Here is a 10,043-nt window from a genome sequence, read left to right as displayed (position 1 = left end):
CATCATGGTATTTTCTTCACCCGTTTCATGATGCTTTCTGGCCAAGAATGACTTTGAATTGACAGCTGTGTAGTTTCAAGGAAATAGCTTGAAATTTCTTGAACTCTAAATCTGGTTGAGACAGTAAGACTTTTCATTTTCATTAGTGCTGCCTATACAGCTAACATACAAACAAATGAGGCCGTGCTTCAATTTTTACTGGACTCATAAGGAAAAGATTTTTAGACTGCTGATTTCAATTTTGCAGGAAAAAATTAGGAGACGCTGTTTTGCTATAATTCCATTGGATAAACACACCCTACTTTCTCCTATTTTTACATCTTGTCAAGATAATGGCCATTTGTCTGTCTATTTAAGTCCATACGATGCTTTGGACTCCAGCTAAATACATACAACTGAAAGTATAGTGGACCCGAATGTTCATTATATGTTGTGGATATGTTATCTTGTGCAAGGTGAGCTCTATAATGTGAAGGTACTATTGGTTAGTGTTTATGCTTCTAATCTTGATGACACCCAGCATTTTGCAAAACTTAGCCATTTGCTTCCTGATTTAAACTCTCTTTGGTTAATTTTGAGCTGGGAAAGGCTGTGAATACTACTGTAATTCTCCAAGTATAAGACACACCTGTGTACAGGACGCTAAGATAGAAAATACCATAATTTGACCCCACAATTAATTTTGGGGTCAAATTATGGTATTTTAGATCCTAACGTTTATAGGATGCACCAACACTAGCAAACAATGTACGTAAAACCTACAGCAAAACAGAAAAAATGTCTTTCTAAACAGCTCATATCTTTTTTGTGTTCATATCTGTACGTTAAATATTTGTTCTGGGTTGAATGTTTCAGATTTCCCACATTTGAGCGGTCAGTGAACGCAGCACCAATGTAACGTTGAATGCGCTCCAAACAATGGTTTTTCCTTTACCTCACGACGCAGCTCGAGTTCTTTAATACCTAAAGTTGTGCAGCATTTGTGTTCCACTAATTCTATGATTGTGTGTATTTGCCAAAAAAAATGCAATTAAGAAAAGAGTCAAATGGAATACCTTTCTGTGTTCTCGAACCCAGTGGGTCTCAAAGCAGACCCCAAGAACCTGACTGCAGGGGGTCTTTAAAATAATTTGAGTTATTCATAAAAATATATATTCGTGTAAATTCATTTTATTTTACATTAAATTGTGAATGTACTATTCATGACTTATTAATAAAGCAATGAATTCAACCAGTTTATTATATTTTTTAAAATGTAATCATTCCTATATTGTCAAAATGTGTTTTGTGTCTACAATTGCTTGCTAACGATGTGATGAAGCCAGCATAGCTAAAGCAGCATTTTATTTTATGATGCTGCTTTTGACTAAATCATTGGCAGAAAGCTTTTTTGGGGAAATTGACCCAGGTTGTTATAAGGAGGCATGCAATTTTCAAATTTTATTTTCTAAACTTCAGTATAGCTGAAGAGTAAGTAACAAATATACTTGTTTACTTTTTTTTTATTTCGTTTCCTCCAACATTTGCAATGGGGGTCTTTGGGAAAATGTGCTTTTTAAAAGGGGTCTCTGATTCCAAAAAGTTTGAAACACCCTGCTCTAACTGATGCACACAGGGTCCAACCTTGGCCACTCTTAAATGAATCAGCAAGAGACATCATAACTTTTTCATGATTCTCTCGGTTTTAGTAATATTTCTCTATGTGAACAAGGATGAAATCGGATAGTGGTTCAGTCTGCTTGCTTCTTTTTTTGAAAATTATGTCATAGCAACTTCAGCAAACACAAGCTGCTGTTAGCTGCAGCAAACACTTGCTCCTCACAGCCAACTGACATTTGCCCTCTAGCTTGTCCCATTACGGTAATTATTGGAAGTAAGAATACAGCCGTGAGAAAAATGCACTTCCCTGAATGGTGTCAATAATATATATATATATATATATATATATATATATATATATATATATATATATATATATATTCATCTTCTACCGCTGTGTTCCGGGGTCGGGTCGCAAGGGCAGCAGCTTGAGCAAGGAAGCCCAGACTTCCCTCTCCCAGCTGAGAGACTTAGTCCCTCTAGTGTGTCCTGGGTCGTCCCCAGGGCCTGCTTCCTGTGGGACATGCCCGAAACACCTCACCGGGCAGGCTTCCGGGGAGCATACTAACCAGATGCCTGAGCCACCTCAACTGGCTCCTCTCAACACAGAGGAGCAGCGGCACGACGCTGAGCCCCTCCCGGATGACCGAGCTTCTCACCCTATCTCTAATGGAGCACCCAGTGGAAGAAACACATTTCGGCAGCTTGTATCCGGGCTCTTGTTCTTTTAGTCACGACCCACAGCTCATGGCCATAAGTGAGGGCAGGAACATAGATCGATTGGTAAACGGAGAGCTTCGCCTTTCGGCTTATCTCTTTCTTCACCACGACAGACCGGTGCAGAGTCCACATCACAGCAGACGTCCATCTCATGTTCCATCCTATCCTCACTCGTTAACAAGACCCCGAGATATTTGAACTCCTCCACTTGGGGCAGGACCTAATCCCCGACCCGGAGAGGGCATTCCACCCTTTTCCGATTGAGAACCATGGTCTCAGATTTGGAGGTGCTGCCAACTGCTCCAGTGAGAGTTGGAGGTCACAGCCTGAAGAAGTCAACAGCACCACATCATCCGCAAAAAGCAAAGATGCAATGCTGAGGCTCCCAAACCGGACCCCCTGAACGCTTCGGCTGTGCCTAGAAATTATGTCCATAAAGATAATGAACAGAATCTGTTACAAAGGGCAGCCTTGGCGTAGTCCTTCTATAGGTCCACAAGGCACTTGTAGACTGGTTGGGCGAACTCCCATGCACCCTCAAGGACCCTGCCGAGAGTGTAGAGTTGGTCCACTGTTCCACGGCCGGAACGAAAACCACACTGCTCCTCCTGAGTCCGAGACACGACTTCCTGACGGACCCTCCTCGCCAGCACCCCTGGATAGACCTTACCGGGGAGGCTGAGGAGTGTGATTTCTCTGTAGTTTGAACACACCCTCTGGTTCCCCTTCTTAAAAAGGGGGACCACCACCCCACTCTTCCAATCCAGGAGCACTGTCCCCGATGTCCATGCGAGGTTGCAGAGGCGCGTCAGTCAAGACAGCCCTACAGCGTCCAGTGCCTTCAGGAACTCCGGGCGGATCTCATCCACCTTCCCTTGCCACCAAGGAGTTTTTTGACCATCTCAGTGACTTCAGCCTCAGAGATGGGAGAGTGCACCTCGGAGCCCGAAGACTCTGCTTCCTCTGAGGAAGATGTGTCGGTGGAATTGAGGTGGTTTTCGAAGTATTCTTTCCACCGGTTTACAACGTCCCAAGTTGAGGTCAGCAGTGCCCCATCTCCACTGTACACAGTGTCAATGGTGCACTGCCTCCCCCTTCTGAGACGCCGGATGTGGGACCAAGATTTCCTCAAACCCGTCCGGAAGTTGCCTTCCATGGCCTCACTAAATTCCTCCCACACTCAAGTTTTTGCCTTAGTGACCGCTGAAGCCGCACTCCGCTTGGCCAGCCGGTACCTGTCAGCTGCCTCTGGAGTCCCACAGGCAAAAAAGGCCCGATAGGACTCCTTCTTCAGCTTGACAGCATCTGGTGTCCACCAGCGGGTGTGGGGATTTCCGCCACGACAGGCTCAGACCACCTTACGGCCACAACTCCGATCAGCTACTTCAAAAATGGAGGCACGGACATGGTCCACTCGGACTCAATGTTCCCTGCCTTCCCCAGTACTCTGGAGAAATTCTGCTGGAGGTGGGAGTTGATACTCCTTCTGACAGGGGACTCTGCCAGATGTTCCCAGCAGACCCTCACGATACTTTTGGGTCTGCCATGTCTGGGCGGCATCCTTCCACACCATCGGAGCCAACAGACCACCAGGTGGTGATCAGTTGACAGCTTCGCCCCTCTCTTCACCCGAGTGTCCAAAAGATGTCGCCGCAAATCCAATGATACAACTACCAAGTTGAAAATCAAATTGCAGCCTAGGTTGTCCTGGTGCCAAGTGCACATATGGACACCTCTATGTTTGAACATGGTGTTCGTTATGGACAATCCGTGATGAGCACAGAAGTCCAATAACAAAGCACCACTCGAGTTCAGATCGGGGGGCCGTTCCTCCCAATCACGCCCCTCTAGGTTTCACTGTCATTGCCCACGTGAGCATTGAAGTCCCGCAGCAGAACAAGGAAGTCCCCGGAGGGTTAGGGTTAGCTCTCCAGTGCACCCTCCAAGTACTCTAAGAAGGGTGGGTACTCTGAACTGCTGTTTGGTGCATAGGCACATACCGTCCCCACACCTGAAGGCGGAGGGAGGCTACCATCTCGTATACTGGGGTAACCTCAATGTACAGGCGCTAATCTGGGGGGCAATAAGTATGCCCACGCTTGCTCTGCGCCTCTCCTCGCAGGCAACTCCAGAGTGGAAGAGAGTCTAACCCCTCCTGAGAGGAGCCCAAGCTGTGTGTGAAGACAAGTCCGACTATATCTAGTCAGAATTTCTCGGCCTCGCACACCAGCTCAGGCTTCTTCCCCACCAGAGAGGTGACACTCCATGTCCCAATAGTTAGCTTGTGTAGTTGGGGATCGGTGGGTCAAGGTCCCCACCTTTGCCACCACCCAGCTCACTTCACAGCCAACCCCTATGGCCCCTCCCACAGGTGGTGAGCCCATGGGAGGGGGGACCCACACCATCCCTTTGGGCTGAGCCCAGCCGGGCCCCATGGGTGCAGGCCCAGCCACTAGGCGCTCGCCAATGAGCCCCACCTCCAGGCCTGGCTCCAGAGGGGGGACCCAGTGACCCATATCGGGGCGATGGAAACTCGAATCCATTTATTTTATTTGTCATAAGGGGTCCAATAGCCGTGTTTAGTCTGGAACCTCACCTAGGACCTGTTTGTCATGGGTGACGCTACCAGAGGCATAAAGCTCCCGACAACTTAGCTCCTAGGATCACTGGAACACGCAAAGCACTTTGGGCCGCTAAAGATAGACAAAGCTGGAAACGCTTTACGTCTTCAATGAATATGCGCGTGCCGTCGCGTCTGACTTGATGACAGCAGCGTTAATGATTTTCCCGGAAGCCCCTTTCGCGACCCTAAATAAACTCTGCTAGCTGACGGATTGAAAATCATCCATAAATTAACACTATTGCTCTGGTGGACTTAGAAATAATATTTAGCCATTTCAACCGAAATACAAAATATAGAAATCGAACAGAACAAAATTAGGTTATGTTTCAATACAACATCGTCCTCTTCCGGCGAATGCACGGTATTTCTTTGCCAACCGCCACATATATATATATATATATATATAATATATATATATATATATATATAATATATATATATATATAATATATATATATATATATATATATATATATATATATATATAAATATTTAAGTTACTGTTTATAGGACACGCACATACGTACCTTTGGCCTTCATTTTGGTGAAAAAAAACCTCTTATATTTGGGGGATTATGGTAATTAGGTAAATGTGATTTCTTAGTTTTTTTTGTTTTTAATAAAATAAAAAATAATTGTGAAGAAAAAAAAAATCACACAGACATAATGTGATATTTTGTGTGTACATTTCAAATCATAATCAGCTGTAAGATAAAATAACATTCAATGAGTGCATTGAGAAGTGTTTTTAAGGTTTTTATGTCTTAATAAAGCTAATGCAGCCACTCTTCAGTTTGTGGATGTTAGTTAATTTATGTAAAAAAAAAAAAAAGTGCCATTAAACAACACACACGCATAGGAATCCTACTCAGGATAGGCTGTCCGGAGGATGAATGAATGAGTGAATGAATGAGTGATTAACTTTTCACTCCTATATAAACACGTGGTTTGAAACACTTACTCCCATTTACAATCCTGTACAAACATTGGGTAAATGTGTTTTATGCATGATGCATTTCCCTTCCAAAGCGCCTTGGCTGAAAAGCCTTTTTTAAATCTATATAAATACAGCCACTGGGTGGCAGAAATGCGTTTGGTAAGAGATCAGCAGAGCTTGTGACAGCAGATATAGTGGACCCCCGGTTTCGAGATGAATCTGTTCCACGGTTGGGATCGCAATGCGAATTCGCCCTGTGGCGGGCAATCCAAGCCTATGTTAATTAGCTAATGCGTGTAAAACCCCAGGTAAAAACATAAAAATTGTATATCTATATTAAAAATTGGTATCAAAATAGTATAGTAAGTGCTACTTATATATAATATTCAGTGGACCCCCGTGTTACAGCATCCCTGGCTTACGTTATTTTCATGATGCGACATGGAATACTGAGTTTTTTCATCCCCTTTTTATGTATTTTCCCAGTTTTGTGACCAAAAGAATTGTCATGAGCCTAGGCTGTATTTGTGTTGTTTTGTCTCCATCTGCAGGGGTTATTTTCAGTTGTCGTCCCTGCAGCACGTAAAATCTGGTCTGCTATTGGCCTCATTTGTTTAAAAATGGCAGAATGGTAAAGCTTTGTTCAATTGTGAGTGGTTACAAAACCGTTTTTATAGTGCATTTTACTGCTTAATTCAAAGTTGAAAGGGTTTGCCATGGGTCCCAAGATTCCTAGTGATGTTAAAGAGAGAAGTAAGACGATGATTTATATAGAAACAATGCTGGAGATAACCCTTATTAGGGAATATGGTATAACAAACGCCACTCAAAGGTAAATAAATCCTTTCTCTGTTTTTATTTATGATGTTTTCTGATTGAATACATGTATAATATATATATGTAGCACTTACTATACTAGTTTGGTACATTTTTTTAATATGTATGTCCAATTTTGATGTTTTTACCTGGGGTAGCTATTAACTATATAGTATGTATTATTGGTTAGCTATTTAACATAGGTTTGGATTGCCTGTCACACGGTGAATTCGTCTTAAGAGCCCAACCACAGAACAGATTAATCTTGTAACATGGGGGCTCACTGTACATGCATACAATTAAATAATCATAAATCCAAAATATATAAAGGATTTATTTACCTTTGAGTGACGCTTGCTATGGCCATATTGCCTAGTAAGGATAGCCTAGGCAAGGCTATCTTAGCTTTCTTCGTATTTCTTGATTATCTCCAGCTTCGTTTCCATATACATTATCTTCTTCTCTCTTTAACCTCACGAGCAATCTTGGGACTCATGGATAACCAATTCAAGTTTGAATTAGGCAATAAAATGCATAATAAATACAATGTTGAAAGCACTCTCACTGGAGACCAAGTCTTTAGGCAGCAATCTTTGTGATGCCGTGCGACGACCAATAACAGACCAGCATCTTTGTGACCTCATCACGCTGACCAATAATTGACCAGTATCTTAGGGAGTCAAAACACCGACCAATAGCAGACCAGCATCGTAGTGATGCGTTGCAGCGAAGGCAGTTTGACGCCAGCAGAAAATAAGTGCACTTACCTAATAACGCCTCAAGAGGGAGGCAAAACAACAAAACACATCCAACCCCACAGGTCATGACAGTTGTTGATGTTAATCGTAAAGCGGGATAAATGCCTTAAAGAGGGGATGAAAAAACTCAGTATTCCACATCGTAACATAAAAAAAATGTAAGCCGTAAACCGGGGGTCCACTGTACAAAGAAAAGACTTAAGAGGAAGAGAAGGTGGCTCGCAAGTTGTTAAGATTGATTACAAAACATAGGGAAAATTGAGTGTGTGAGGAATCTCGAGTGCTCATAGAGAACCCACACAGGCTCGGGGAGAACATGCAAACTCCACACAGAAAGGCAAGAGTGAGATGGATTTCAATTCCCGGAACTGTGAGGCAGACATGCTAACCTCTGCGACACTGCGCTGCCGTTTTTGTACAAATACATGATTTTGTTATCCTTTTGATTGCACAATATCGCACTCATGTACACTTTTTGTGGCGTTTGTTATATTGTAGAAAGAAAGCGTTATTGAGTTCAGTGCTTCTCAAATCATGGGGTGGCCACCCCTAGGTGGGTGTTTTTTTTTTCCTGCTAAGTCAAACATTTAACTTTTATAAATGCCCTTAAAAAGGTATTTAAAAGTTGTTGAAAGTTGGTTTATATTGTTTCTTTTGTCAATATTAAAAAGGATACAGTTATAGGTAGACTTATACACTTTTTTATGGTTGTTGTGGAAAGTACGGGGCATTCTTGGGGGAAGGGCAGATACAAAATATAATTGATTTGACTTTTTCCACTTTCTGTTGAAATGGTTGTTTTAGCATTAGAATAGAGTAATCTGTGGGCAATGGAAGATCAGTCAAAATCAAGTGAAAGAGCGGGGAGCGAAGTATGTTGCTCCAGTGTATACAACTGAGAGTAAAATAGTTCATTGTTTAGCCCTGCGACACTGGTGATCGTACAAAATGGACTACTTGTTTTGGCCACAAGGTGACGCAGTTATACTTCAAAATGAACAGTCACTTTTTGTCCTGACATACATGCCCACACAAAGAAAGCCCCCCCCCCCCCTCCCTCCCCCCCTTTCCTCTTCCAGGTAAATGACACACGCCCTAATGAAAGGCAGTAGGTAACGTGACTTCTGGTTAACAACTCAATGAAGTCATATAAAGAGAAAAGTAGAGAATAGGCTACCTACGAAACACAGATTCAAACCACCTTTGAATATGTTTAACTGTTTATTTCAATTTCCCCAACATGCATGTTTTTGTAATGTGAACACAGAACCTCTCATCTGTGAGTCAGAACAGAAGTTGAATTTTTCTAAGAGTAATCTACTACTGTTAATGTCAATGAATTATTACTTGGCAATGAAGATGATAAGCACAAAGCAGGAAAAAGCTTGTGCTTGTACATGAGTTGAGTGTGCGGCGTGCTGAGCAAGTGAAACAATTGAGTGGATGTGTGTTCAGGGAGCAGATGATGTTGTTGGCCACTGTTCTATTGGTCATTTCTTCCTCACACACACTTGACTCATCATGACTCATCAAACGGGACCATACTGTTGTGAAACTTTCTGAACAAGTTTTACAGATAAAACTACTACAACAAACCAACTCATCGGAATTTTGCCACTGTAAATGAGACAAATGTTGATTCATTTCAAAACACATCTGGTGGTTTTGGGGTGTCCATTGCTCCTCGTTTGCGAGTTGCCGTTTAAAGGATTAATACAAAAATTGGAGGAAATGCAAGATCAAAGAATGGGTATTTAAGATGTCCAAAAATGACAATATTTTATGTTTTTAAGCGCAGTAAATGAGTCTGGCATGGGCTAAATTTGACCCCTACGTATTGAATGTACCTCTCAACCTCCCATTTGCAAGCATTTAGAAGGGATGGCAGTGTGGGATATTGAAAGTCGTCATGTAATGACAATCTTCAATATTTTAGCCTCCTTTGATATCACATTTCAAAAACATCATAAAGCCCAAGTTGGGTCAAAATTTCCCTCAGGGGTTAAGATGGTGAAGTGTGAACTATAGATTAGATACTAATAGATAAGTTTTGAAAAAGTCAAGGTAGAATCCATTTAATGTTTGACTGTTCAACAAGTTAGCATTGAATATTCTTGACAGCCAAGTTGGAATCCTCACAAGTAAAGCTGGTTGAGTTTCACAGGTTCCGTCGGCTGACTTTGCAAATATGAATAATTGAATGGAACATGAGCTCACAGTTGGCTCTGTCCAAAGACTGCACATAAAGTGAGGAAAGAGGACACTGTTTACTCAGCATAAATGATATAAGACAAAATATTTAAGACAACAAGAATAAAGCCACACAGTACACAAAAAAGAACAGATGTGGATAAAGACAACAGTAATTTAGTCCATGCCATTTCTCAAAGATCTCAAAGTTGTTGAGGAGACCATGAAGGTTCGAGATGAGTGATGCATTAAAATACCTCCAGTTAAGACAATTTGTTTTTAATCATTGATCGAAGACATTTATTTGAGAAATAATTCAAGTTTGAAGGTATTGTCTGTTAATCCTATATGTGCCGTGCTTATGGAAATACCAGTACGTCCCTCCCCTGAGGCGACACAC

The 10,043-nt window shown here is 42.1% G+C and overlaps 1 pseudogene; it reads right to left on the bottom strand.

Moving 5' to 3' along the window:
* Positions 1–2,804: 2,804 nt before the first annotated feature.
* On the bottom strand, positions 2,805–4,849 carry LOC148414164 (uncharacterized; annotated as a pseudogene).
* Positions 4,850–10,043: the final 5,194 nt, after the last annotated feature.

This window comes from Hippichthys cyanospilos, chromosome 13 (genome assembly GCF_059441005.1).
Source record: "Hippichthys cyanospilos isolate Australia breed blue-spotted pipefish chromosome 13, RoL_Hcya_1.0, whole genome shotgun sequence".
NCBI classification, from domain to species: Eukaryota; Metazoa; Chordata; class Actinopteri; order Syngnathiformes; family Syngnathidae; genus Hippichthys; species Hippichthys cyanospilos.
The sequence above is the reverse complement of the archived record's forward strand: the minus strand, read 5'-3'. Positions and strand labels throughout refer to the sequence as shown.